Source organism: Panthera leo, chromosome B2 (assembly GCF_018350215.1).
Source record: "Panthera leo isolate Ple1 chromosome B2, P.leo_Ple1_pat1.1, whole genome shotgun sequence".
Taxonomy (NCBI): Eukaryota; Metazoa; Chordata; class Mammalia; order Carnivora; family Felidae; genus Panthera; species Panthera leo.
In genome coordinates this window covers 86,665,710-86,692,396 of record NC_056683.1, presented here as the reverse complement: position 1 = coordinate 86,692,396, position 26,687 = coordinate 86,665,710, and the positions used below count along the sequence as shown (strand labels likewise).

At 38.3% G+C, this 26,687-nt stretch overlaps 1 protein-coding gene across 16 annotated transcripts in view; it reads right to left on the bottom strand.

Moving 5' to 3' along the window:
- Positions 1-26,687, bottom strand: part of KLHL32 (kelch like family member 32) — a 244,189-nt gene that overhangs the window by 157,666 nt on the left and 59,836 nt on the right. The gene's annotated exons all lie outside the window — the stretch shown is intronic.

Here is a 26,687-nt window from a genome sequence, read left to right as displayed (position 1 = left end):
GGTTCTGTTTTTGTGTAGAGTCCTAATACATCATTTTATACATTACATGTATATCACATATACATGTGTGTATCCAGATAACACCATGAAACAGTATGAGATTATCATGAAAGCTGGTACAGACAGAAAAGAGATACAAACACTGAGTCTAGGCCACTCTAATTTTAAGAAGTTGGGGAAATAAACAAAGTAAGAAAAGAATATTAAAAAGTAGAGGCCATCAAGTGGAAGAAAATCTGGAAAGCCCAAAAGCCAAGTGAAGAAAATGTTCTAAGAAACAGGAAGAAACCAAACTGATGATGAGTTGAGAAAAAAGAGGACTGAAAATTGATCACTGGATTGGGCTATACTTTATTTATAATTTTTGTATCCATGCTCATAAGTGAGATATAGCTCTCATTTCTTCTGCTGCCCTTGTGTTTTGGTAATAGAATTACACTAGCCTACTAAAATGAGGTGATTAGGTGTGTGGCTTTCCATTTTCTTCTAGACTTCACAAAAGGCTTATACAATAAGGGAAATACTTGTTAAGTAAAGAGTTGGTAGTACTAGCAAGTAAAACATCTAGACCCATTGCCTTTCTGAGACTTTCTATGACTCCTTTTTGATAACTACCCCAATTTCTTATATTTTCTCTTATCTTTTGGTACAATTTTGGTAATTTATATTTTCCTAGAAACTCATTCACCAAGGTGTTGAAGAGTATTGGTATAAAGTTTCTATGGCATCTCCCTGGCTGAGTAGACCCTTCCAAGCAACAACTCCCAAAGGGAAGCATAAACCATTGGGAATTAGCTGGCCACCTCTGCCACATTCTTGTTTCTACGCCTTGCCAAATTATTTGGTTTCACGATCACTACTTCAACAATAGAAAACTCTGACCCCTTTACATGACACGATGCATTTCTCTATCCCCATGCTCTTGTTCTCCTAATCCTTGCATGAATCCTAGTCTTCTGTTTTGTGTTTGGCATTTTCTGTTCCATCAGCCCCTCTCCAGAATGGAATGCTGCCACCAAACCTTCACCTGTAAGTAATCACACCAGCTACTCTCCTAATGATGAGGGCATTTTGTCTGTTAGCCTAAGCCTTGCATGAGAACCTTGGGAATCAGAAACGTCCAGTAGGAATTAGCTTTGCCATCTGTCTCTGAGCTCAAGTAAAATCTTTTAGATACAACCAGCTTGACTCTGCTTATTAATCCACTAAATCCCAAACACACTGCATGGGCTAGACCATCAGGACATGCCCAGGATTCTCTTCTTGAAATTAACATCTGTAGACTGAAATGTTAACTTTGTTCCCCCAATTCTAGTGATAGCCTCTTCAAGAACCAGAAGCCGTTCTAAATTGCTCTGACACAGAGCATTCAGCAGAGTCGGAGGCAGGCGAGCAAGGGGTTGAGAACTTGGGCTTTGGAGTCCAGCAAATAAGGGTTTGAGCCTTAAGGCTGCATCCCTTATTAGCTATGTGACCTTGGCCAGGTTACTTTACCTCCCTAGGCCTCAGTTTTCATAAGCATAAGTACAAAATTAAGGTACCTGTCTCAGAGAACCATTGCATAGATTTAATGACAAAATACAGATTACCTTGCTTGCAGGAGGCACTCAATCAGAATCTGTCAAACGAGTCAACAAATTCTTTTCCTTCAAACCCTAGGAGAGCCCACGAATTCATTTCTAATTCTAGATGAAATTTTCTAATTAATTTCTTCTTGCCTTGTAACTCTGTACACTGATATATATGAGCACTGCAGTGAATAAACATTATTCGCCACCCACTTCCCTATTGCTTTACTCTCTAACATACAGGGCTTACCATTTTACTTAACTCCTGACAATTTCATCTATCAGTCTTTACAGTTTATTTTGCTACATGTTTTCATAGCCCTTTAATTTCATTTTAAATCCTTTTTGAAGGACCACTTACAATAACATATGTGATTTCCCCATAAAGAGCCAATTCCTATGTATCTAGAATCCAAAAACCAGAAAGCATGTTTATTGCTTTTTTCCATGGCAACATAAATGAGAACTGAAAATGTATTGGATACCCTAAAGCAGAGAAAACACTAAATGGTTTTTGAATCTCACAAAAGATTAAATTTCACCAGAATAGTTTTAGCATTATATATGATTAATCATATGTCTATCTTTACTGTATCAATAACTCATGCTCCATTATAGGTAAATGTTTTATACTTACTGTATTATATGTATACAATAACCTAAACATATGATCTAAAAAGGATATATTTTTTCTCTTAACTAAAATTTTAACTATTCTCCCGCCACAATGAAGAGTTGTAATATTTAAAATAGCTACATGAAAAGTTACAAGATGAAAAAAACAAATCTAAGTATTTTTATGGGAATTAGCTAGGAAGCCTGTTTCATCTACATTAAGATAGTCAACAGAGTAAAAATGAAAAGACATCTTTCCTATCCAAAAATAATACCCAAAAGCATACATTATTAAAGGCTAATCTAATATTATTGGGTTTGGCTGAGAAAAATAAAAAATGTTCCATTTTTCCACCTTATAAATTATCGACACGTGCTTCAAAGTCCACTCAATATAAAGCCAAAGTATATGTTTATTGTTTAGAGAGAGCCTTTTAAGGGGAATATCAGTGAAAAGAGATAAAAAAAAAAGTGAAGAAAAGAAGAAATGGTCATACAGAGCAAAACAGAACAACAGATACATAAACAGGTCCAGAAATAGCCATATAGCAAATTAGGAGCGGGGGAAACATGCACAAAGTCAAAGAGAGCATTCTGGGCTGGGAAAAGCACTTACCACTGAGAGTTATCCAAGCCCTGGAGAGAAAATTGAGTGACACTTTCATATAAAAATTCTACCTTGAGTTCTTTCAGGATATATCACTATGGCTATTCTGCAACTATAAGCAAAATGACATGTTGCTTTTTGTTTACAAAATACCAACAAATTCATATGTTCACTCACAAACTACTAGTTGAATGCCTACTATATGCTATGCCTGTTAGAAATGTTGCAGATTTAGCAGTGAATGTGAAAGACAAAAATCTCTGCCCTGATGATGCTTACAAATGGAACTGAGTTCATTGTTTATAGAATGCAGGTTTCTTTTCTCTACTGTGGAGTAATATTTTAATTTAATTGCCATGGTCCATCATTTCCTTTAACTTTGGTTTCTGGTTTCTGGTAATGCTAAAAAAAGTTGTAACCCCAAACACATTTCTCACTACAATCTTTTTTAAAGATTTTTTAAAATTTTGTCCTGTTTTGTTTTATTTATTTCTGAGACAGAGAGACAGAGCACAAGCAGAGGAGGGGCAGAGAGAGAGGGAGACACAGGATCTGAAGCAGGCTCCAAGCTCTGAGCTGTCAGCACAGGACCCAACGCAGGGCTCCAACCCATGAACCGTGACATCATGACCTCAGCCAAAGTGGGACCCTTAACTGACTGAGCCACCCAGGCGCCCCTTAAGATTTTATTTTTAAGTAATCTCTACCAACCCAACATGGGGCTGAACTCACAACCCCAAGATCAAGAGTCGCATGCTCCACTGCCTAGGCCAGCCAGGTGCCCCTCACTATAATCCTAACTAGCACATGAAAAAGCTAGAATGTTCAATAGCACATCGTGTGTTCTGGTTCACTATTGTACCACTTTCCAAACTTTTTTATTGACTGTGCAAACATCATTTACACATTTGGAGTAGTAGCCCTCATATTTATGTATTTATAATATATGGATATACTGTATACCAACATGTTACATGCATTGTAAAACAAACCTCAAGCAGAAATAAAATTGACATAGATATTTACAGGGAGTAGATCTTCCCCCACATCCCCACAGCTCATCTGCACTCTCAGGGGCACACAAACCCCTACATGAGAGACCACTGCACTTAGGTTAATTTTTCACACTTCCAAATTATGACAAATTCATTACATAATTCTTTATCTATTTTGACAAATATTGCCTGTGACAAAAGGGGACGTAACCTAATTTGGTAAGTCACAGCAAGCTGCAATGTTGGCTTGATTCCCACAATTTGCTGCTTTCTTCCTTTGCCTCAGTGGGTGACAAACATTTCAGCTCTGGGCACACTGAAAAATTAATATAAATTCTGATTGAAGGTATTTGTGAAACGTAAATCAAAAGACTGAATAACTTCTTAATAAACACTTAAACACAGTTTACTAAATATTACTTCACCCTTCCACAGAATCAAAAGGCCTTTCTGGGGGTCTCTCAATGTTAGACCTGATACACATGTGTGTGTGTGCACACGTACACATCGGGAACTTTCTTATCAAGAACAAGAACAAAAATACTACCCAGGATTGGAATAGCTACTTCCATTCTTTTCTTATCACTGCCATTTATATTTTCTTACATTTTTTTAATAACGTAACAGAGCAGATACTATTATCACTGTTTTACAAAGAAACCCAGCCCCGAAAGGGAAGTAATTTTACTAAGATACTGTAGCAAGTTAACAATTGAGAGAAGATACTAACAACAAATCATCTAACACTAGCTCAGTGTGTTTTCCTGACACCAAACTGCTGCGATACGTTGGCTTTTAAAATCTGCTTCTTTTACAACAACACACAACTTCACAAATCTTTTCCTTCACGACGTACCATGAATGTTATTCCCCATAAGAAAATGTAAAGTTTATTTTTGGAGCACTTACAATATTTTGCTTATTTAAAGCCGAGGGGAATAAGTGTCCTTCCCTCACAAAATCACACATCACGGGCTTTCCACTGTTTAAGGTACAAAACTCACTGGCCACACACCATCTGAGGACAAAGCTGGAACATTAAAAAGGGGCTCTGTTGGATTCTGCTGTTTTGCTTTGAAATAAAGGAACCCCAATACTTCTTATACAGTGGTCCCTACATGTACTTTAATTGCTCTTCAAATCTGAGAACTATAATCAGGCCTTATTTCCCAGTAGGATCAGGCAGCACCTAGTAGGTCAGGGTGACAGAAATGATGGGAAGCAAAACTGCATCTGAAAATGCATGAAACACATCAAGCAAAAGCTCACTTTAGCTAACTACCATTAAGATGCTTATGTTAGTCTCCCATAATTCCTGTGATAAATTACCACAAATTTAGTGGCTTACACCAACACAAATCTATCATCTTACAGTCTGGAGGTCGGAAGTCTGGAATGGACTTTACTGGGCTAAAATCAATGTGTCAGCATGGCTCTGTTCCTTCTAGAGGCTCTAGGAAAATGTGTCTCCTTATGTATTCCACCTTTTATAGGCTAAAGTGTCCCTTGGCTCATGGCCCCTTGTCTTCAAACCAGCAATCATGTCACTGCAATCTTTGCCTCCAATTGTCACATCTCCTTTGACTCTTCTTCCATCTTTCAAGAACCCTCATGATTACATGGGGCCCGGCCCATCTTTATAATCCAGGATAATTTCCCACCTCAAGGTCCTTCAGGTGCACATCTGCAGTCACTTTTCTATGTAAGGGACCATTCACAGGCTCCTGGGACTAGGATGTGGCCATTATTCTGCCTGTCACAATACTCACGGATAATAGTAACCTTAAACAGAAAGTTCTCTGAGGTCCACACAGTTTAGTGTCATGGAAAATTTAGGGGGTTTGGAGACATATAGACCTAGGCTGGTATTTGGACTCTAGAATCAAGCATCCGAACAGTCTCACTCAATGTTGAGCAAACTCAATTTCCTCATCCGTAAAGTTGTTGTAGTATCTACACCTAAGGGTTATTAAGGTATTAGATGAAAATAAATAATGTGAATACACAGAGTACTAAGGCTAGTAAACAAATAAGGAAGATGTCAAATGAACGGCAATTTACCTTACCTTCCATGTTTAGACTTTGCAGCTTGAATAACAACTATCATTTCCTTAGTAAGGAATAGATTCCTTTTCTAGCCATTCCTTGTATTATGAATATTCTTTCCGACAAAGAATTTTCACATAATTTTATTTTAATATTTATATGTTAAAAGTTAGTTTGCAACAATCCTGATAATTATAACTCGATAAAAGACGGCTCTAAACATACATATAAATACATTTATACACATATATACTTAGCATACTTCAGTGAATTGGAGTTTTAGAACAGTTTATAGAGGTTTTATAGTTTATAGCAAAGAAATTCAACATTTTCATAATTTAAGAGTCTTCTTTGCCCTTTTAAAATATTTTTTCATTCATTATGTAAAAAGGCACAAATTTCTTCTTATTATAGCTTTGAAATTTGCTCATACTATACATATATTTTTGGTAAGTAATTAGTAATTGTCATCACTTTCAAAAAGCTTGTCTTGTTCCAACCAGTAGGCCATAATTCACTGTTTTTTTCTGGGTAATTTATCACCAAGCTTCCTGAAACTGGCTTTTGCCTATAATATAAAGATATGGTTCATATTATTTTCAACAACCATCTCTTAGAGCACTCAAAGAAAAATATGTCTACCATTTTAAAAACCAGAAATTTTATTATACGATCTCTAACATCAACGTAATAGTATCTAATGCCGATTTGGCTAGACAAGAGATGAATAACCTAGCTATGAAATCATGGGAATATATGATAAACGCATTGTGTCCCAACACTGTCCCTCTTCCCACCCCACCCCTGATATGATAATCGTCCATTGGGAATCTCTCATTTACCAACTATAAGTAGAATCTCATTATGAGCAGCCTGCAGTATATACCAAGCATAAAAATTAAGGGCAGAAAACACTTCCATTCTGCAACACAAACACAAACGTTTGCTTTGCCTTGTTGGAAAACCTCTAGGAAAGAATAGTAACCTTGCTACTGTAAACTTGTAACTTGCTGTGCAAAGACTCAATGAAACTAGTGACTATTGCACTTAGAAAAAGAAAAGGAAAAAAAAAACCCAAACAGTCCAATAAGAGATATAAAGGAATGTACCTTTTATTCCTGTAGGTTACTTTTACTAAATCAAAAAAATTGCTATTTCCTTCTCTAGGTGGCAAGGTTTGAGGTCATTTGGATTTTTTTCAACTTTAGAACCAAAACAGAACATACAGCAGCATATTAATAGGCATTTTTAAAAATTAATTTATTTTGAGAGAGAGGGATAGAGAGAAAGCTCATGTGCACAAGAGAAGGAGGGGCAGAGAAAGAGAGAGAGAGGGAGAGAAAGAGAGAATCCTAAGCAGACTCCACACTGTCAGCACAGAGCCCAAAGCAGGGGTTAAACTCACAAACCATGAGATCATGACCTGAGCCAAAATCAAGAGTCTGACACTTAACCAACTGAGATACCCAGGTGCCCATTAACAGGCATTTTTTTTAAGGAAGATACTTTTGTAGTTAGTTAGTTAGTTAGTTAGTTAGTTAGTTAGTTATTTTTGAGAGAGAGAGAGAGAAAGAGAGAAACAGGGCTCACCCAAAGCAGGGCTCATGTTTTACCCAAATCAGGGCTCCTGCTCACCCAAAGTGGGGCACAACCTCACCCAATGTGGGGCTCAAACTAATGAACCACAAGATCATGACTCGAACCAAAGTCAGATGTTTAATGACTGAGCCACCCAGGTGCTCCTGTAGTACTTTCTTGACTCATGCACACACAAAATTGAGGGAAGATGAGGGATAAATTCTTCTACATCTAAGATAACATGATAATAGATCATCAGAAATAATCCAGGGGAACAAGAACTTTATAGGACTCTTAATTTATAAAATATCTTGTGATGATTTGAATGATGTTCATAAATGTTTCAAAAAATATTTGCTGCACCAATTATACGCAAAGCCCAGGGCTGAATATTCATCAAGGGGTAGGGGGAGGAGGGATGGGAGAGAGAGAGAGAGAGATACATGTGTGAGTCCTGATACACCATCAGCCCTGCTCCATCAACCATATGGGAACCCACCACAGTCGCTTGCGAGGTCACTGCCTTTATTCTCTACCTGTTCTGCTACTGCGATCATTGCTTCTACTACCTTTCATTTATTGACAATCTTCACTGAGCCAGAAGTATGACATAAGGTGCCTCATATTTCCTCTGTGCTCACCTTTTTCTTTAAAAAAAAGGAGGGGGGCCCAATGCTATTCTCTGCCCAAAGTCTAGGGAGAAAATCAGTAGTGAGTTTGACCATCTCAGTTTATTTTGCCTTCCTCTGTATGGGGCTGAACAGACATCCTCATAGGCTGTGGGCTGGAGACACAGCAGCCCGTGTGTGAGGCCCTCTGACTGACACCCTGGACGTCACCAGAACTGATACCAAAGCTCTTTCATGAGGAATGCAAATTACCTCAAAACTCCAATCTCTACATACATTTCTAAGACACTAGGATTAAGATCAAGATGTCCTTTACACACTTTAAAAATCGCTCTTAAACATGAAATCGTATGATGCTCTGGGTAGAAATCAACATCAAATATAAGCTGCCTTCCTTCCTACTATTTAGCAAGATCCCATTCCACTGCTATCAAATAGGAGTTCAAAGTGGAAAACACAGTCTGTTCAAAACAGTAAGCTAGCATATACAACAACAAAACACACACACACACACACACACACACACACGAATTCCCCTTTCATTAAATATAAACCACAGGAACATTTTACTTGCATTCTTTATAATTCCATGAGCACCTTTCCAAACATTTGAAATTACATTTACAGTAATTCTGAATTGCAAATTATAGCAGCAGCAACGGCATGACCAGTAAATCCTAAAGTCATAACAGTGAAGAGAATTTTGTGCCTGGAGAGCTTGGAGCATGTTCAAAAGATTAAAGATTTATATCTCAGAAGTACAGCCTTGGGGAAAAATAATTTCAAAATAAAAGAAACACTGAAATCTAAAATACAGACAAAACTGGCAAAAACTGTCTTTGCTGAGCAGCCTTAAAACAATGTTGCTTTTTAACTGAATTTTGGTTTCAAAACCAAAGCTCTACTCTCCCCTGCTTGAAAAATAAAAACCACCACCAGTACCTGTAAACCATCAATTCAGCATCTAGTGTATTTCAGACCCTTGGTTTGCACTTCACATTTAACGTCTCATTTCATTTCGACTTCAGCCCCATGAAGTGACAATTCACCTACCTTTACAATTTCAGGAGAAAATAAAACTCAGAAATACTAAGCCACTCATCTGAGGACATAGACAGCCAGAAACCACATGAACAAAGCTGTTATAAACCAGATTGGTCTCCATCTAAAACTGTACTGCCTCTATAATTAATTCTCACATTAAAATGTGGGTTTTTTTTAATTAGAGTGCAAATTATACTCTTTTTCTTGCTCTTAAGTTGTATGACTTACATTTTTAAAATGGTTTTCTGTGAAACTTTATTTATCTATTTAAGTTTATTTATTTTGAGAGAGAGAAAGCACAAGTGGGGGAGCGGCAGAGAGAAGGAAACAGAATCCCAAGCAGGTTCCATGCCATCAGCGCAGAGCCCAATGTGGGGCTTGAACCCACAAACTGCAAGATCATGACGTGAGCAGAGATTAAGAGTTGGACGCTTAACCAACTGAGCCACCCAGGTGCCCCATGTGAAACTTTTAAAGGTGAAATCACTAGAGGCAACTGAGGACACCACAAAAGCATGTCAAGGGGTGAAGCACACACCAGCCTCAGGGGTTCTGGCAGCTCCTTTAGCCCTGGTGTACTCTCAGGGCAACTGACCCAGATGGAGCTCATGGCAGGACACATCTCCCATCTGCCAGCGGAGTGAAAGGAGCAGAACCCACAGGCCATGGTGGAAAACAACATGACAAGACACGGGCCTTGGAAGGACAAGCCTTGGCTCTGCATTGCTGCTCTACGACCACAGGACTTCAGGACACTTTCCAACCTCTTTCAGTCAATTCTCCCACAGGTAAAGAGGGAACAGCCATCACCTCTGGTTGAGGTCAGAATCAGATAAGACTGAGTAAGTGTCTCACTGGCACAACAGTTGCCATAAAACAGGATGAACTATTGAGATGTCTTCCGCTTACCCTCCACCTCCAGGGCTATCTTAATGCTTACCTGCCCTGGAGAGCCCTCCTGGAACTTCTATTGTATAAGTGAGGCCCTCTTCTTCCAAGAAGCATGTCAGAGAACTCCAGACTAACATTCTCTCCATCCTTCAAAATCATTTATTTATTCATTAATCCATTCAGCAAAAAAAAAAAAAAAAAAAAAAAAAAAATCATTGGGATACTATGCTCAAGGCACTTGCTAGATACCATAGGAGAATGAAAAGATCCAACTCCTCCCCGCAGTAGCTGACAGCCAAATAGATACAAGCTATGCAAGTCAGTTACTATCATAAACCTAGGTGGTTATTATTATTTTTTTAATGAGTATAGTTTTTTAAACCAGGGATTCAAACATCTACCTTAAGGGCCGTTTTAAGAATCAAACGAAATAGGTTTTTGGTAGATAGTAGTAGTAACCTTGCTACCACCATATTGTTTTGGCACTCTCATTTTGCTATTGAAGTGTATGTGCTTTGGCCCCTGTCAGGCTAGAAGTGGCTTCCAGCTAGTGAATTCAGATCGGTTCTTGGTCTGCCACAGTGTTGTGCACATAAAGGTGCCATTTGTTGGATGTTTCAGTCCCAGAGAGACCAAAGACCTTTGTATGACTCCATTACCAAGATAATAACGTACTCCTAGTCAATAGTGTCACCAGTGTGAAGCCTAATAAGTAAATCTGTACAAAAACCAACACCACTATCAGCAACACAACTGTGCATATATACACTACCCAGACCACAGAATGCGGTTAAACTGTAACCTATCTGCAATAGAGTCAGCGTGTTCATTCTCCAAATGCCCACTGAGCGCCAGCCCTGTGTGAGGTACTGTGCTAGACAGAGAAGAGCAAAGTGAAAAAGATCCTGCCACAAAAAGGAAAACTGTTCCCCTCAGGAAAAGTCTCCACCTCATGAGGGGAAACCGTATATGTACAAACTACCAGAGAACATGTGGCAAAGACTATAATCTGTTGTTAGTATATCCAAACGACTGCAAAATGAGTCTTCCCACAATCTTCCCAGAGTGAATGACAACTTCATCCCTACAGTGCCTTAGGCAAATGTCTCAGAAACAGCCTCATCCTCTCTCCCACACTCCGTGGCTCTCTCACCACCAAATTCCCTTGGCTCTCCTTTCAAAATGCAATCAATAGTCCTTGCCACCTCCAGTCCCACTACCCCGTACAAGTCACCATTTTGTTCCTGTCTTATTTTAACAGCCTATTAGAGTCCTTCCCTCATCACCCTACGTAAACTTTTAAAACACAGGTCAGGTTATGGCATAGCTCTATCAACATTGTCCATGCACTTCCCATCTCATTGAACGTAAAAACCAGAACACTAACAGTAGCCTGCAAGGTGTCACATGTGATCTGGCCTCACATGTTGCTACTCTACTGGCCCTCCCAGCTCACTGTTATCTAGACACTGACCTCCCAACTGCTCAAAAACACCACTAGTACCTTTGCTGTTCCCTCTGCCTAGAATGCTCTCTGTCAAGCAGTACATGGCTTGTGCCTTCACTTTTAAGTGGGCCTTCCCAGACCACCCTGTTAAAAGGAGGCAATTCCCACCACCACTATGACCATCACTGCCTACTTCACCCTGCTCTATCGTCCTCCACAGCCTCTAACCCCAACAGACACACTCCATACTTACTCACCTATTTGTTTATAGTCAGTCTTGTCCAACTATAATGAAAGTGTCATAAGGGCAAGGGTTTTGTGTTTCATGTATTACTGTATCCTCACAATCCACAACAGTGCCTGGCACTTAGTTCTTCTGTACAGGGCTAGGGTATTGGAGAAAAGACTTTAGTAAAGGCAGGAGGCAAGAAGTTACAGGACAGGAAGGACATGTGACAGAGTATCATGTCTCTGATACTTGACTCTCTGAAAGGGTAAGATTCATATTATGCACTCCTCTATTATTCTGCCTTGAATTATAATATGTATGTTTTATCCTTTCTATAAATTATAACTTTTTTAAAGGACAATGTCTGTGATAGTTAATTTTATGTGTCATACAGGGTTACTGGGTGCCCAGATATTTCATTAAACATCCTTAATGGGTGATGGGTGTATCTGTGAGGGTGTTTTGGGTGAGATTAATATTTGAATCAGTAAACAGAGTAAATCAGACGGCTATTCCCCAGTGAGGGTGGGCCTCATCTGATCAACTTAAACAAGGGCCAAAATAGAGTAAAAGGCTGAGTAAGTACCAATTTTTTCTGCCTCACTGTCTTTGAGCTGAGACACTGGTCTTCTGCCTTCTAACTCGAACTCACACTGGAACTTACACCACCCTCTTGTCACAGCATCCGTATAATATCCTGCAAATGCAGGTTTTCAACACACTGTGCAGATGAATTACAACGCCCTTTAATGGAAGAGCAAGTTAGATCATCTCCAGAGTGCTGCCTGCCACCTAAAAATATCTACTCTCATTATTCTTAGAATCACGACTTATTGTATTAAAGCAGCCTATTCCCCGAAGGGGTATGTTTAATTTTCACAACCTAATTACTCACTCAATATTAAAAAAAAAAAAAAGAAAGGTCATCATCCATGAAAATAAAAAAACAATTATAAGAAAGCAGTGAAGTGCCTACAACACCTTTTTCTTTCAATTTTTAAAAATTTAACTGGTACTATTTTTTTTTATTTTTTTAATGTTTATTTATTTTTGAGAGAGAGAGACAGAGCAAAAGTTGGGGAGGGGCAGAGAGAGGAGACATAGAATCTGAAGTAGGCTCTAGGCTGCAAGCTGACAGCCCAGAGCCTAACGCAGGGTTTGAACTCACAAACTGCAGGATCCATGACCTGAGCTGGAATCGGACGTTTAACCCACTGAGCTACCCAGGAACCCTTAGATATTGTTTTTTAGATCAGTTTCAGGTTCACAGCAAAAATGAATAGAAGGTACAGAGAGTTCCAAATAACCCCTTTCCGCTCCCCATGTACAATATCCCCCACTATCAACATTCCCACCAGTGATGCAAAATTTATGAATCAATATTGACACATCATTATCAATCAACCAGAGTCCATAGTTTACTTTAAGGTTTACTCTTAGTGTTGTACATTTTATGTACAATCATGCAGAATAGTACTGCTGCTCCCAAAAATGCCTGTTCTCCACCTATGTGTCTCTCCCTCCTCCCAGCCCTGGCAATCAATGATCTTTTTATTGTCTCCATAGCTTTGCCTCTTCCAAAATGCCAGACAGAATGCTATAATGCCATTCTTAAATGGAATCATGTAGTTACATACCTTTTTAGACTGGATTCTTTCACTTAGTAACATGCATTCAAGGTTCATCTGTGTCTTTTCATGGCTTGATAGCTCATTTCCTTTTATCACTGAATAGTATTCCATTGTAGAAAGGTACCACAATTTATATAATCAGAAATGAAAGAGGAGACATCATAACTGATACCACAAAATATGAAGGTTCAGAAGAGACTATTATGAACAATTGCACACCAACAAATTGGTAGCCTAAAGAAATTGACAAATTCCTAAAAATATACAACTTACCATTACAGAATCACGAAGAAATCGAATCTGAACTGACCAGTAACGAACAAGGAGACTGAATCAGCAATTTTAAAATTACTGATTTTAAACAAAGGCAAGCCCAATACCAGATGGTTTCCTTGGTGAATTCTACCAAGAATTTATGAAAAACTAATATTAACGCTTCTTAAACTCTTCCAAAAAATGGAAGAGAACAGAATACTCACAAATTCATTTTATGAGGCCATCATCACCCTGATACCAAAGACAAATAAGGACACTACAAAAAAGAAAACTACAGGCCAATATCCCTCATCAATATAAATGCAAACATCCTCAACAAAATACTAACAAAATTTAGCATCACATTAAAAGGATCATACACCATTATCAAGTAGAATTTATCCCTGAAACATAAGAATGGTTCAATATACCCAAATTTATACTGGATACACCACATTAATAGAATGAAAGATAAAAATCATATGATCACCTCAATACATGCATAAAAAGCATTTAACAAAATTCAGCAACCTTCCATGATAAAAACTCTCAACTCTTAGAAGAAAACATAGGCAGTAAGCTCCCTGACATCAGTTTTGGTGATAAGTTTTTGGATTTGACACCAAACCAAAGGCAATAAAAATAAGTGAGAATACCTCAAGCAAAAAAAGCTTCAGCACAGCAAAGGAAACTATTAACAAAGTGAAAATGCCTTTACACTTTGTTTCCATTCTTCCATTCTGTAGAATGGAAGAAAATATTTGCAAATCATGTACCTAGTAAGGGATTAATACCCAACTATATAAATAACTAATACAACTCTCAATAGCAGAAAAACAATGATCCAATTAAAAAAAAAGGGGGGGAAAGGAAGAGAACAGACATTTTTTTCAAAAAAGACATATAGATGGCAAACAGGTACATGAAAAGGTGCCCAACATCACTAATCATCAGGGAAATGAAAACCAAAATCACAATGTGATGTTAGCTCACACCTGTTAGGATGGCTCTAACCAAAAAGAGAAGATATTAACAAGTGTTAATGTAAATTGTACTGCAACTATGGAAAAGAGTATGGATGTTCCCAAAAAATTAAAAGTAGAATATGATCCAGCAATCCCACTTTGGAGTATATATCTAAAATAAGTGAAATTAGGATCTTGAAGAGATATCTGAACTCCCATGTTCACTGCAGTATTATTTGCAATAGTCATGACATGGAAACAACCTAAGTGCCATTTTATGGATGAATGGATAAAGGAAAAATGGATATAGGGGTGCCTGGATGACTCAGTCGGTTAAGCATCTGACTTCAGCTCATGTCCTGATCTCACAGTTGGTGAGTTCGAGCCCCGTGTAGGGCTCTGTGCTGACAGCTCGGAGAATGGAACCTGCTTCGGATTCTGTGTCTCCCTCTCTCTCTGTTCCCCTCTTGCTCGCACTCCGTCTCTCTCTCTCAAAAATAAATAAAGGTTAAAAACAATTTTAAAAAAAGAAAAAATCGGTACATACACACATATACACACATACATACATATATATATGGAGTATTATTCACCCATGAAAATGAAGGAAATCCTGCCATTTGCAACATGGATGAACTCTGAAGACATTATGCTAAGCGAAATAAATCAGAGGAAGAAAAATACTGTATGATCTCACTTATTTGTGTAATCTTAAAAAGCCAAAATCATAGAAGCAGTAGAATGTTGGTTGCTAGGGGCTAGAGGATGGTGGAAATGAAGAGAGATTGGTTAAAGGATATAAACTTCTAGTTAAAAGATGAGTAAGTTCTGGGAACCTAATGTACAGCACAGTGACTAAGTTAACAATATTGTTAACACATATTGCAGACATGGAAGTTACTAAGAGAGTACATCTTAATATTTCCTCCCCACCCAGCCACCTCCTGCTGCCCCCCACACACAGAGGTAACTATGTGAAGTAATGGATATGTTAACTAACCTTACTGTGGTAACCATTTCACAACACATACCTGTATCAAATTATCACACTGTATACTTTAAACTTACACAATGTTATATGACAATTGTATTTCCATAAAGCTAAATAAGAAACAAAAATTAAAATTAAAATGGAATTGTGTGTATGTGTGTGCACTGTTATTTTCTGCATCAGCACTCCTCAGAGTAGGCTGTCTTCAAACTGTTTCTTATACATCTGACACAAGGTAAGAAATCCCTGCCAGCATACAAATGAACTCATTATTTGCTTCCTTAAGATTTCCTGTGAAAATGCCAGTTGAACTAACACAGTGTTTCATCATGTAGCTGATTTACATTTGGTACCTCATCAGCATGGACAGTTAACAAGCATCCCTCAGAATGGCACTGGTCCACAAACCACAAGTAGCACTTATCAATATTTTTGTATGTTACCCCTTAGATTTTGGCTTCCTTTCCCACACTCTACTGAAATCAACTTCTTAAAGAACAGTGAATTTTTCCGCATCCTCCTTGGTATTCTACAAAATGTATTAATCCTTGAAATTCTTTTCTTTTCTGGCTTTGAATAAAATGTACATGCTGATTATCTTTATATATCTTAGGCTCTTCCTTTTTTGTCCCCTAGGCCATCTGCTCATTCTCTTTCTGCCACTTGAATAAAGGCATTCTTTAGGTCCTAACTACAGATACATTTTTTTCTGCTCTTTTCCCTCCTGCTATGCAATCTCCTATATTCCGGATGTCTCAAACTTCACCTCTTATGCAGAAGCTGCAGTGGTGATGTTTTCTGTATCCCTTTCAACATCCAGCACAAACTTTTTTGTATCTAGTGGATGCTCAGTAAATGCCTATGGAATTGACAAAGTAGCATCTGGAACTATTATCATGCATAGAGTCAATTTGTCCTTACCATATTAAAGAAGCACACTGATTTGTTAAGTAGTAGTAATTATCATACTGAATACAGTAAATAAAATGAAATATTAAGCACTACGTGAAATCAAAGAAAATTAAAATGGAAATCATTAAAAATTTTAAAATAAAAAATATTAGAGGCAAGTCATTTTACAGTTGCATAGAGCAAAATTAATTTATGATCAGAAAAGGAATATAGCAGAAATAAAATGATCCTTATGTTGGATTTTTACCTTTTTCTATTGTCAAAATTCTTCATTTCAAAATCCAATTAAATACTGAAAATAGATAGCTAAACCTGCATATATCTTTTTTTTTAATATGAAATTTATTGTCAAATTGGTTTTCATATAACACCCAGTGCTCATTCCAACAGGTGCCCTCCTCAATATCCATCACCCACCCTCCCCTCCCTCCTACCCCCCATCAACCCTCAGTTTATTCTGTTTTTAAGAGTCTCTTTATGGTTTGGCTCTCTCCCTCTCTAACTTTTTTTTCCTTCCCCTCCCCCATGGTCTTCTGTTAAGTTTCTCAGGATCCACATAAGAGCGAAAACATATGGTATCTGTCTTTCTCTGTATGACTTATTTCACATATCTTCTTAATAGTTTTGCTGATATATCAAAACTCAAATGAAAAATGAAATCATCATATATCTATCATACATCATCATACATCATACATGATACAAAAAGCATCACACATCTGAATCACTTCCTCATATTCTTCTTAATCTGCCCATTAGTCTTCTTAAACTTCCTTCAGTTCCCCACGCTCCCTTAGGTTATTCACAATGTCTTCAAAGCTGATAAAACCTCATTCTCTTGCCATACTCTTTATTCCTAACAGATATTGCTTGACTTTTTAATTCTTTTTATAAACAGATTTTATAAAATTAAATATCAAAACAAATAATCCTTTGATGGAAAACAATGATCAGTTTGCCATATAATGCATAACCCAAATGTACTATAATAATGATATTCTGGTGCCTCTGTGATTGACACATGAAATACACGTTAGGGAAAGAACAGAGCAGCGTGCAAATATGCAAGAATTAGCAATGCTGCTCTTTCAGCATAAGCACCCAATACCCACAGAATTCAGTAGGGCTTGTTCAACCTCAGAGTAATTAATCACAGGACAGGCCAGTGTAAAATGGACTATGGAAAATATGGAACATCATGGGATTTAATTTTAGTGAGATTCATGTACCAATTAAATAGCTGCAGAGTAATGCTTTATAATTTAGGGTAGCAGTAGAGATTTACATGCTTGTAGTAACTATCATAAAAATAAACTAAAAATAATTACTCTATGTATTGAAGAACTTGGAGGTGATTTTACTAGTATTTTTATTCATTTCTTATCTGCAAAGGATGGTTAGTTTTAAGTTACCCCCAGCTAAACTTTAATTTTTGAGAGCCGCACTACTCAGGCTGTGACAATATTCTTGTAAACAAAATGAATGAATCAAAATTAGAGCACTGCACCCAGTGGCTGCTCAGAATGTACACAGAAGAAAGCTGTGGCATGGTAACTGGATAAAAGACAATTGACTATTGAAAGTCCTTTAACATTCAAACAGTACTTGAGGGTTAATAAAGGACACTTATTTTTTATTCTTAATATTATTTTTCAGGCAAAAAGATAATTTACTAGAAGCATAGTTGGGGCTTACAGAACCAATGGGAGCTGAGGAGCAGGCTAGGGATAAAGGCAGGAGGAGGCTGCAGGCTTGGTGGCTGGAAGCAAGATAACTGCCAGTATTATGTCTCTGTTTATCCTTAATGTGATAAACACAATATGTCTTATGTATGAGTTCTGAGAAGCAGAAATGTTAATGAAGAGTCTACAAAACCACCAAACAGGAAACAGCTTGAGCCCAACAGTGATCTCATTTATGTGCTTTAACATCAGAAGTGCTATTACCTTCAAGTCCTTACTGGAAACTTGCCTAGGAAATAAGACAAACCAATGTGTCAAACAGATCATACATACAATGGGTGTTCTTAGGGGAAAAGTTCTGAGGAAGGGATTGGTGAGGCCCTACCCACATGACACAGCAAGAAACTGTTCCAGTCAGACTGCAACATGGGAAAAGGAATGCCAAGGGTCTGTGGGGCACCAGGCACTACAGCAGGTGCTGGGATGCAATGATCAGAAAGGCAAAAAAGATACTTGCTCTGCCCTCAAGGGGACCTTCAAGTGCTCACACTCAGCCTTCCCCACTTGCACAGCTTCCTTCAAAATACCTCGTTGCTGCTCTTTTCCAACACCCTCCATGCCTGGAGTCTGGCGGGTGTGGACACCCCCTTGCTCCCACAACCCCTGATCCTCAAGCCAGGGGCCTCATTCATTCCTGAGTCTTTCCTCTCTCTCACCATCTATCGCACCACCCCCCTCAGATTTTACCTGGTGTGTCCCAGCTATTCTACCTCCAGCAAACACTCTTCATAGGTCTTCTTCTCTCCCCCATCTGCTCCTTGTGTAGGTCAGGCCTTCATCCGCTCTTACTTAACCACTCCCCATGCCTCATGGGTCAGTTATTTCAATTTAAGCCTCCTTTCCCTTATTTTTAAAATGGAGATGATGATGATGATGATGATGATAGTAATACCCATCTTATAGGTGTCTTTAGAGGATAAAATGAGTTAATACACATAAAGCACTTACAATAACTGCCTGTAGTACAGTAAAAACTCAATTAATGGTAGTTATGATTATTGTTATTACTGACTGAGAATGCCAGAGAGAGGAAGAGGGGAAAAAAAGCCTCAAGCCCCAAAACATCATACCAAACTTCTAATACTAATTACACATACTGAAGTTATTTGTTCTCTCCTACCAGACCATAAATTTATTCTGTCTAGAAAATAGCAGGAATATAACAAATGCTTATTGAATTTGGAAAACATTTATTTCTAATTATATATCATATACTCTTTTAATAGTCTTTTATGCCATTTTAATCAAATAGTGACTGGAGAATTTGATTATAAAATACATGGAACATAGTTTTGTTTTGTTTTTTTTTTTTTTTTTTAAATCATGGCTTTATCCTTTTCTCTTAAAACTACAAATTAGATAGGCAGAGCATACTCAGGCTCTAATGGAAAATGATGCTCAAATATTTAAGTTTCCAAAATGTCATATTTGAATCACTTTACCATCACATATGTGAAGCTATGTTAGACAGTCAAGACATCTGCTTCCTTGGCCAGAAAGTGTAGGCGTTCATGGAGATTGAAGCTGCAGATAGCAAATGTTAAACAACAGCCTCCAGAAGCTGCAGGGTGGCCGACAGCCCAGGGCTGCCCACACTGGGGCTCTGCAACTTTTGTGTCCCCAGTCAGAGTGGGGTGCCACAGGGAGGAGGGTAAGGGGCTGACTCTTCCCACCTCTCTCACATACACACACACTCTAGATCACAAGACCCTAATTTTCTCTGCTACCTCTGGTTCAATACTTCCTCATTCGACTTTGTTCAACAGCACTTTGATGGACTTGATTAGCCCTCAGCTAATCACAGTCCTTCTGAGGAAAGCTCCTAGTGAAAGAGGCTGCAACACATGATATATAATCTTAAATTCCTTTTAAAGGAATTTTCCAGCTTTGAGATATAATTAACATTAACACTGTGTAAGTTTAAGGCATACAACGTGATGATTTAATACACACATATATCACAAAATGATTACCACAATAAGGTTAGTTAATACATGCATCACTTCACAGTTACCTTTTCCTGTGTGTGTGTGTGTGTGTGTGTGTGTGTGTGTGTGTGTGTGTGTGTGTAGTAAGGACTTGTAAGATCTAGTCTTTCAGCAACTTTCAAGTCTATGATACAATATTGTTAACTGTAGTCACCATGCGGTAACTAGATCCCCAGAGCTTATTCATCTCATAACTGGAAATGTACACCCTTTGCCAACATATCCCCATTTCACCCCCACTGCCCAGTCCCTGGAAACCACCATTCTACCTTCTGTTTCTGTAAGTGAGATCATACAATATTTGTTTTTCTCTACATGATTTATTTCACTTAGCTTAATGCTCTCATGGTTCATCCATGTTGTTACAAATAACAGGATTTCCCTCTTTCTCATGGGTACACACACACACACCCCACATTTTCTTTATCCATTAATCTGTGGACAGACACTTAGGTTGTTTCCATATCTTGGCTATTATGAATAATGCTGCAACGAACATGGGAAATATATCTTCAAGATCCTGATTTCATTTACGTTCACTATATAACCAGATGTGGGATTATTGGACAATATGGTAGTTCATTTTTTTTAATTTTTTGAGGAACCTCCAGAGGTGCCTGGGTGGCTCAATTGGTTAAGTGTCCACCTTCGGCTCAGGTCATGACCTCACAGTTCATGAGTTTGGGCCCCAAACTTTGGATCCTCTGTCCCCCTTTCTTTCTGCCCCTTCCCCGCTCTCTCTGTCTCTCTGTCTCTCTCTCTCACACACGCAAAAATAAATAAACTCATTTTAATTTTTTGAGGAACCTCCATATTGTTTTCTGTAGTAGCTATGCCAATTTACATTCCTACCAGCAGTGCAGAAGTGTTCCCTTTTCTCCACATCCTTGCCAACACTTGTTATTTCATGCCTTGTTAACAGCCATCCTAACAGGTGTGAGGTGATATCTCATTGTGGTTTTGATTTGCATTTTCCTGATGATGAGTGATGCTGAGCTTACACCTGCTCATGCTCATGTACCTGTTGGCCATTTGTTCATCTTCTTTGGAAAAATATCTATTCAGATCCTTTGCCCATTTCTTAATCATAGTATTTATTTATTTATTTTTATTTTTATTTTTACTTATTTTTTTTACTACTGAGTCGCATGAGTTCCTTATATATATTGGCTATTAATGCCTTAACAGATAGATGTGTATATTTTCTCCCCATTCCATAGGCTGTCCTTTCATTCTCTTGATCTTTAATTCCTTGAGAGAGAAAATCTACAGTTCTAAGGTTTCAGAAAAATGGGGCCTTGAATATGAATTTAGGGAGGTGGAAGAGGGTAGACAGGATAAGACTTCATGAAAGACTTCACACTTGTTGGTTGTGATAAACCTTGGAAGACAGGGTAAAGTAAGAGGTGAGTAGGAGGTTGGGGTGGAAAGATTGGTCACTGGCAAGGCTGGAAAGTGGAAAGGTTAATGGAGTATGTTTGCAACGTCAGATGGACAGATGGGAGGACAAAGACGAAGATGGAAGATAACAGCACAGCATGAAGGCACACTCCAGGAGTCTGGCAAATGTGCAAGTGAGGAGCTCTGGAGGACCTGAGCAGGGGAGCGAGAGCTAACCACGCAGTCATCTGCACAATGGTTTATGAAGGGACAGCTGGTAGAGGAGAAAAGTTGGATAGAACTAGAATGTTCTAAGCAAGCAGCAAGGAGGGGTCAGATTCAGAAAATTAAAAGATGTGAAAGGATAGAACCAAAAAGTCATTCTGACCCCTTAAAAGGTGAGTGAGCCTGCAACTAGGTGAGCCCAATGATGAACTCTTATCTCTTCCCGCAAGTAGCTAGGCAGGACATGACTGGGTTGAACAGCTAATGCTCACAGAACATCTACTGTGTTTCAGATACAGTGCTTAGTACATTCTTTACCTTATCTTATTTAAATCTCTATATTAAGCCATTCTGAGAGTTGTGCTTTATGATTGCCAATTTACAGATGAAAAAACACAGGTTCACAGGAGTAAGATGACTCACCTATGCTCAGAGAATAGACAGCAAAGAGGATGAACATCCCAACAAATATTAATTAGAATAGCACCTATTTTCTGAGCACTCTGGGAACCAACGGTGGACAGAGAGACACAGTCCCTGCCGCTGTATTCAAACTCAGCCCTGACTCCTAAGCTCTTCCCTTTCTTCCTTCCACCACCGATTTACACTCAGAAAAGACGTCCCTAGTCTGACTCAGTTATAGCATTTGACTACTGCCATGTTGTACCTACACTGCTGTTATTAAACCTAATTTTTATTTTTTGAAATAATTTTACTACTTGACTGAAGAATGTTTTCACTTTTTTTTTAATGTTGATAATCACAGGAAGCTATAGTACTTTGTGCTCAACTGCTCATTATTTACGTTTTAAGCGACAAGAGCTGATACCAACTCTCAGATCAACGTAAAGGAGCAGTTTACATCAAAACTTGGGCCTTCGCACTCTTACGGTACTGCCATTCCTGAATCAAAACAATTACTTTAGAGTCAAATAATCTTCCAGATGTCGAAGTGCAAAGTACCACAGTCTAATTTATATCAAAGTACTTAATTAACTTGAACAGATGACACTAGAAAGAAAAATCCACCGATAATTTGCATATCTTTTGTCTTCAGGATATTAAGAATTGAAATATACATGGAATTCTGTGATAATTAGAAGACATTTCCTCATTCACTTAATAAATATTTATTGTGTACTAAGCCTGAGGCAACATTATAAAAGTGAGAGACACAGAAATTTTTATAGCAGGAAGACTGTTTCCAGGTGTTTCACTGTGGTACAGCATAAGACACAGGGAACAGAAACATAATTCTAGTTTAGGGCATGTGGTTGTTGGAAGACAATTCTGCATGATTCTCTTGTATTTATGCATGTATTGTGAGTGAGGCACAGACTGTCCTTTGTTCTGAACTTTCTTTCCAAGGATGTTTCTATAGCAAACAGCTTTGGGATGACACACTGGTGTCTCTCTTTGGAATAAAGGGCAGTTTTGCTTGCAATCCTGGAAGACACAGTGTCTCTTCACAGAGCAAAGGATAGGCATGCTTCCTGTCTAGAATAATAATTTGTCCCTCCAGAACAAAAACCAGACATGTTTCCTACCCATTATAAAAGATTTGGGTTGCCTGAACTCAACAATCCTCTCTGATAAATGTAGCTCATTTTGTGCGTGGTAACGGAAGCTGGCCCTCTTCATGTCACCTGCGAGAACTGAGGCTCAGGGAATATGTGCAAATACGCTAAGACTCACAGACTGTGGTTGCTAGGAGTGTTAAACTGTCCTTCATCTCTAACTTTGGAGTCTTGTGCCTTCTACCAGCATCTAGTCATAGGCTATCTTACTGGCTTACAAGTATGGTAAAATCTCGGTCTTGACAGTTCTTGATAGCAGACAGTTGCAAAAATGGCAATAAATTCATTCCCTTCCTGCATCTATGCCCTTTGGTATATACTCTCTTACATTGATTCTGGGCTTGGCCATGGGACTTCCTTGGCCAATGGGACATCAGAAAACATGACACAAAGAGAAAGACTGAAAAGTACCTATACATTGAGACTTACCCTCGTGCCATTTTTAGAACTTAGTTGTCATGTGAAAAAGCCCAGGCTAGCCTATTTGTGTGAAATACATGCCCATTGTCCCCTAAAACCCCAGCCAAGAGCCTCATAATCACCAGACCTACCAACAAGGCCAATTTAGGTCATCCAGCCTCTAGTCAACAGTCCAGTTAACTGCTGATGTGAGAATGAATCCACCATTGATTATTAGAGCTGACAGACCAGAGGAACTATTCAGCTTCTAGGTTTGGGGGGTCACAAAAGCTAACAAAAGAGGCAGAGTACAACGCAAAAACTACCTCTAGTATTTTATCTATATTACAAATTCCATGGAGCTCGGTCTACCTCTGGTTAAACATTGTAACTCCAGCACTAAACACTGTGCCTAGAAAAGAGTTAAAAGTGCCAACTGTTCCAGCTTTGTTTTGGTTTTTCCATCTGAACGCTGACTACAAAAGTCACTTAACTTTCATCTCACAAGCAGGTTGTGAGCTTGAAGGAACAGTGTATGATTCTAGCAGGTCACATGAATGAAGGAAAAAAGCACAACTTCTTGTACTCAAGGAAACATGCTCCAGTGCGTGAAAATCAGCTCTTCTACCTAATATCTGGCAATCCTCGGGTGGGTTATTTAAACATACCGCACTTTGGTTTTCTTATCTGCACCACGGGAATAATGAAACTTTCTTCACGAGCTTTGTAACACAGGTATTATAAAGGAGGCACTCTCCGTGTAACCTACCAGAGTATCAGGGGCGTTGTGGTAAGAGATGAAAGACTGGGAGTAGCAGCAAACACTGTTGAAAGCCAATAAGTAGCATGCACTTGCTCACACGCTTTCTCTCTTACACACACACACACACACACACACACACACATGCAATCAAACCGTCTCCCAAAATTAAATTAAAAAGCCAACCAGCAGAGACCTAAGAGAAGAGAAGCTAAGTAATAGGAGGGGCTAAATTATGGTCTAAAGGAAGACAAAACTTACTACATTATATTATTATATAATGTGCACATGCTATATATATATTTTTTAAGTTTATTTATTTATTTTGAGAAAGACAGAGAAAGTGTGAGCAGGGGAGGGGCAGAACGAGAGAGACAAAGAATCCCAAGCAGTCTCCACGCTATCAGCATGGAGCCCTATGTGGACTCACGAACCACAAGGTTACGACCTGAGCTGAAACCAAGAGTTGGACGCTTAACTGACTGAGCCATCCAGGAGCCCCACCCCCGCTTTTTTTTATTTTTTATTTTTTGAGAGAGAGCGTGAGTGAGCAAGGGGCAGAGAGAAAAAGAGAGAGAGTCCCATGAGGGGCAGAGAGAGTGGGAGAGAGAGAGGAATCAAGAGAGAATCTTGAAGTGGGGATTGAGCCCACCCAATGTGGTGATCAAGCTCACAAATCCTGAGACTGTGACCTGAGCCGAAGTCAGATGCTTAACTGACTGAGCCACCCAGGGGCCCCACGTCTATGTATTATATAGAACAACCCAAAATATGTTGTTTGAAAAGCTCCCTGAATAATATAGCCTTTCTGGAAGATTAATGCCTGATGCGTCAGTGTATAAAATGGAACTAAAAGGTCACTTTTCAGATATTCTGCTTCATTTCTACAGTTGAGAATTATTCCTTCTTTTAATTTATAGACATTTCAAGTATTTCCCTCTAGATCCTCTATATTACTGGGTTTCATCATATTTAAAACACTTTTTAAAAAAGACTTTCTTTTATGATTTGGCATTTTTGAAAATTTTTTTACTTGCTAGTTGGCAACTGAGTGCAGTTGATATTCTCTTAAACATTAAAACCAAGATTATGAAAATAAAATAAAATAAAAACAAAAAAAAATAAAACCAAGATTATGACTGGAATTATACAAATAAAACCAACAACAACAAAAAAATAAATAAATAAAATAAAACCAACAAATTGCCCATGGGCCTAAGTTGGTTTCTATAACACTTTGAGACCTTGGCAAGAGAAACCAAAAAAATTCACAATTAATTTCTATTCTCATTTATATGAGATATGCATACAAAGTCCTTTTTCTACCATTTAAATCATAGGAAGTACTAAATAAATGGCATTTAGTTAGCTATAACCATACTGCATATTTTAATCTTCAAAAAAGCAATAAACATAAATTGACATGGATACAGCAAGAAAGTACAATGCTAAGTAAAATAAGTCAGTCAGGGAAAGACAATACTATATGATTTAACTCATATGGGGAATATAAGAAACAAAACAATCAATCATGGTTGGGGGGGTTGCAGAGAGAGAGACACACACACAAACTAAGAAACAGACTCTTAACTACGGAGTGCAAACTGATGGTTACCAGAGGGGAGGTGGGTGGCGGGCGGGGGAGGAGTTAAACAGGTGATAGGGATTAAGGAGCATACTTGTGATGAGCACTGGGTAATGTATGGAAGTGCCGAATCACTATATTATACACCTGAAACTAGTATTACACTGTATGTTAATTATACTGGAAATAAATAAAATAAAATAAAATAAAATAAAATAAAATAAAATAAAATAAAATAAAGCAACAAACATACCACTGTATCTCATAAGCAACTGAAAATTGCACCCTAAAGTTCTACTAAACAAGACCACATGCCTTCAGCAACACACACTTAACAACCATAAACGTCCATTAGGCCAATTGTATCTCTGTCTCTGGAGCCAACAGTTGGAAAGCATGAAGACAAGAACATGCATAGAAAAAAAAAAAAAAAACAACAGAAACGCTACATAGATTTACGAGCACTTTAAATTTTAACAAACTGTTTTACAGACTGTCCTTCTGATCCTGGATCTAGATACATCCTATCCCCCAGTTCACACTGCATTATGGTGCACTGTAATGCCACACTGCCTTATGGTGGTAAAGTATCAAATACCCCTCAGTTCAGAAGCAAAAGAGAGATCTG